The following is a 4,874-nucleotide window of genomic DNA, read 5'->3' on the forward strand; positions in this document are numbered from 1 at the left end:
CCATCCCCTTTTCACTTTCATTGCCATCCCAACAACACTACATTTAGCCCTCTTTCATAATCATCCCCACCTTAATCCCACCTCCAGGCCTCGTCCTCATCCTTATACTCATTTACTTCACACTTCCGCTCCCATCCTCATCACCAAAGGTGAGTAACCCTCTTTCACTCCCATTTGCACCATAATTCTACACCCTATTTCTAATCTTCGGCTCACCTCTCAAACCTATTCTCTTTTCTCACTCGTATCTTCACCTTTATGTCCTCTCCCCCAGTCTGAAACCCCATCCATCTCTCTCTTCCACTACATCTACACCATCCCCACCTCACAACATCCATCCTTTTCCTCATTCACTTTCCTTCCCTTCTTGATGCCACGTCCTCAACATCTTAACCATTCTCATAACTTTTCACCTCTCACCCACTCATTTCCTACATTCACTTCGACGTCATTTCCATGTCCTTCCCCAATTTTCATCTCCCATCCCCACCTCAGTCCACTCACAATCTCTTCCCTTTCTCACTACCACTCCTATTTCCACCTCACGATATCCATCCCTCTTCCATTCCCTATCATTCTTTCCCCTAACGTTACGTCTTTTCTTTCTTTCTACATACCCACATCTCACTCACTTTCCACCTCTCCATATCCATCTCATTTCCACTTCCATCCTCACTCCAATCCCCTTCCCTTACCTACCCTTCCACTCACTTCGCCAAACTTGTCCTTACATACTCCACTGTTCCCTCACCCCCCACCTCCAGTTAACTCTCCCTCACCTCTCCCAAGTCCGTATCCAGATGAATTTGTCGGAGCATCGTTCATTTCACAGCAATATCCACTTTCATATCATGATATTAGCCTCCACCTCTCTCTCTCTCTCTCTCTCTCTCTCTCTCTCTCTCTCTCTCTCTCTCTCAGTTCTGTAGAACAGATATTACACAATGCATTGTCGTTCCCTTTCTCCCTCTCCTGTAAAATTTTCATGCTTGTTCTTTCTAATAAACTTGGTGTTCATTTTTTCCATACTTTTCCTGCCTGTTAACCGGCTGGTGTGGTGGGTGGGGGACAGCCTTCCTCTTTTCCATCCTTTTCCCTTACAATTTGGTTGGATCTTAGTTGAATTAGCCATTTTTGCCAGCAGATAACCAAGTCATGGTCCCACAGGCCTCCTGTTATCTGTACTTCCTATGTACCGTAGGTACTCTCTCTCAGGGTATCGGTGTGAGAACTTGGACAGTAGCAAATGGAATCCGGTACTTCTTTTCATTTCTTGCAGAAAAGAATAATATCATATGATGACGTCGCATGGTGTTTTACCGCTTCCCGTCCGATCAGCGAAGTTAAGCAACGTTGGGTCTGGTTAGTACTTGGATGGGTGACCGCCTGGGAACACCAGATGCTGTTGGCATCCCTACGTGTCAAGTGAGGTTGGTGGAGGATTAGTGCCCCTCTCTGTAAAACATACTCGAAGCCCTTGGCCACCCCGTTTGGGATACATGGCCTCTGGCAATGAATGAATGAATGACGAGAAAAATAAGGCAAGACGTGAATGGATGAATAAATGAAGGAATTCATGAAAAAGGCAAAAGAAGGGGGAGAAAGACAAAACAGAGAGTAATGGAGAACACGAGAAATATCAAAACAAGGAAAAGTAAAATGTAAAAATTATTCAGAAAAAAAAACACGTACCAAGGCACGAAAAGTTCTGTATACAGCAGGCAAAGAAGCAACCCCTCTCCTAAAAAAAAAAAAAAAAAAAAAAAATTAGAAACGGACACATGAGTTCGTGGGAGAGCTGGTAAAAACAGAGGGGAAAGTGGGCCAAGTTTTGCATGTCAGAAGGCTCGCTCAAATAAAAAATACATAAAAAAACAGTGCCACCCAGAACGCCCAGTGGGGAGTGCCTTAGCCCCACCACCGGCCAGACAACACCACCAGCACCTGGAAGACAACACCGGGTCTTGTTGTGCAGTTCGTGCCACAGTTACTCAGCGCCAGACACACCACGGTAAAAGAATGCGCTACGAAGTTTGCAAGGAAAACAACAGAAAACAGAAAACATGACTTATAACAGAAGACAACAACCATTTACCCTTCACGCAATATTGTACTGTATGTCTCCATCAAGGCTTTAGGGGGCCGAGGCTTGACTTTTAACCCAAGCATCTCAAGCAAGGAACACCAGGCACTCGTCCCTGAATCTGAAACCCCTGGACACATCCGGTTGCAGCGGCTGAACCCATTACACCACGTGGGGTTTGTTCATTGCCGATATGGTTCCTACATAGCGTATTATTGAATATGGTGTGCTGAAGTACAGTACACCACGTGCCTGTCGTCAGTAAACAATCAAGACTACGGTGGTTTGGTGGATACGCACTCAGGAAATGATGCATGTGTCCATGACGGACACTTAATGCTGGTGCTGGTAGTGTCCTTTTATAGCTTGCATATATTTGCATCATGTGGGTTCTACATATGGCATATACGGATTCTGACTTACAAACATACAGCCAACATAACACTTCTAATTACACATGTACCACAGACAGTCCTTCACCTTCGTTCTTCGCCAGCATGGAGATGGATTAAAATTTTGGCTATCGCTCTCCCTCCAAAGAGAAAAACCTGTCCTGCAGTGAATTTACTATGGACTGATACAGATATAGAGACAATGTATGATTCTCCTTTGGCTATCACTACGTTAAGTAAATTTATGACCGAATTCATATCTGACAAAACGCAAGAAAGATCGACAAATGGCATAACACATCCCTTGAACAAAAGCCATCTCACAGCTCCAACTTAAAAGGCAACAATTAATGAAAAACCATGACAGAAATCCAAGAAAAGAGGGAAGGGTAACAGCCAATTCTTTATAATTCCTTCAGCATCATGGAGGGTCCAGTGGGTGGCTGAGATCAAAGTTTGGGTAAAAAAATCCAAATTTTATCTGTACAAGACTTCCCTATATCCCTGGCAGCGTCAAGAATATAATAAATGAACACACACACACACACACACACACACACACACACACACACACACACACACACACACACACACACACACAAGCCAGCAATGTCAACCAAACCAGCACAGTGTGGAAATCAACGTCGCCAACTCCCTACTGCTGCTCCTCAAGTTCCCGTGACGACATCCCAAGAAAATAAAACCCCATGAACTCTCCCTCCGACCCCGAAGTTGTGTCCGCCGTAATGCAAGACAAACAGGGCTGGTGTCGGAGTGGAGAATTGGTGGCTGGCTGTCTACTTCGGCTCGCTGAACTGTACTAATGGTTCCATATTTTCCTTGAGCTCAACCGCTTGTAATCAGACATTTTTTTTTTTTTTTTTTTTTTTTTTTTGCTGTCTCCATATGATTTTAGTCACCTCAGGATAGAATTTCAAACTTTAATTACTTTACAAGTCCTTAATTTCTTTTCTACACAGCGACTCTTCCTATTTAAGTAAGATCGTCTGGTAGTAACAGAACACACACCACAAAGCCAGTCAGAAGAAAGGACGTGTGTGCTGGTAAGTCCCCAGGCCCTGTTTTCCCCCTCACTATTTTATAAGTCAGCCCACACCCAACTGACCTGGCCAGTGTATGGCCCGGCCTGCACTACAGGTGCAGGAAATCTGTAAACGAACGAACGAACGGTAGTAACAAAAATATACCACAAAATACTTTACCGTAGTAAAATCGTTCAATTGTGTATTAGATTATTATGTTATGAAGTCATCTTCACTCAAACAGCTACGATACCATGCACTTGGCAACCAAACCTTTATTCCGTATGAACACCATTACACTCACTTTCCTTTACATGTTTACCTTTGTCTCCTGTCACGGCAACTTCGTGTTCAAATTCCTCGTCCATATCAAAGTTTCCTCCATTCACCAAAACATCACACTGGGATTCTCCCCTCTCACAAACCATCACTTAGTGTTCCCTGTTTTTACTTTACTATCAGTATAAAATTATATATCTATCGCCATACCTATCCTGTCTTTCACTAGGATGAGAACTTTGAGCAGCTGTATACGGAAGAGCCTCCCAATGGCAAGCTTTCACTGGCTGGTATGCAGCCATTACCTGCTATTCCATTAGTCGACGATACCGTGCCTACTTCAGTGAAATCAGGAAGGCAATGGTTAGGGTGATAAATGGTAGGGTGGTTGGTGCTTGGGGCATTCTTGTGGAACAGGTCACAGTTGTGGTGAAACCATGATCAGGGAGCTACATGTAGCCACAGAAGCCGTTTGGCACCGATATCATTCCACCTGACTGGACAAGGGCCTTGGTCATTCCTGTCCACCAGCTTTGCTATTCACCATCATCAAATAATACTTCCAGATATATTCAATTTTTCTATCAGAATCTTAACCTATCACTCATAAAACATCAGGTGTGAGTGGATGAATCTCCCTGTATGCCCCATTTTAAGTCACGACTATACTGACAGCAAAATTTGATGTATTGAAGCATTTCAAAACATTACTCCTTTATACCGGTTTCTCTTTGATTTTTTATATACTCGTATGCACTGAATAGTCCCCACTGATTTTTCACTTGTCAGTTAAAGATTTGACGAAGGTAAATGACTTCCCCCCCATTTTTTTTTTTTTTTTCTCTCTCTCTCTCTCACACACACACACACACACACACACACACACACACACACACACACAAAACCACCCAAGTCTATGAATCATCTATTTTCGTGCCTTCAACAATACAAGCCTCGTCTATTTCAAAAGTGCTTCCCTGCCGTCGCTTCGTGTAGAGCGTGGCAAGGGCAAGGCTGGGCGGAAGGCCGACAAAAGACCCCATACTTGAGAGACGTTGGCTGAGAGACACTGGCCCG

General features: G+C 43.9%; 1 pseudogene; it reads left to right on the forward strand.

Moving 5' to 3' along the window:
- The first annotated feature begins 1,291 nt into the window (after positions 1-1,291).
- Positions 1,292-1,411, forward strand: LOC145404518 (5S ribosomal RNA; annotated as a pseudogene).
- Positions 1,412-4,874: the final 3,463 nt, after the last annotated feature.

Source organism: Coenobita brevimanus, chromosome 63, assembly GCF_032717465.1.
Source record: "Coenobita brevimanus isolate Jiangsu-jjx chromosome 63, ASM3271746v2, whole genome shotgun sequence".
Classification (NCBI taxonomy): domain Eukaryota; kingdom Metazoa; phylum Arthropoda; class Malacostraca; order Decapoda; family Coenobitidae; genus Coenobita; species Coenobita brevimanus.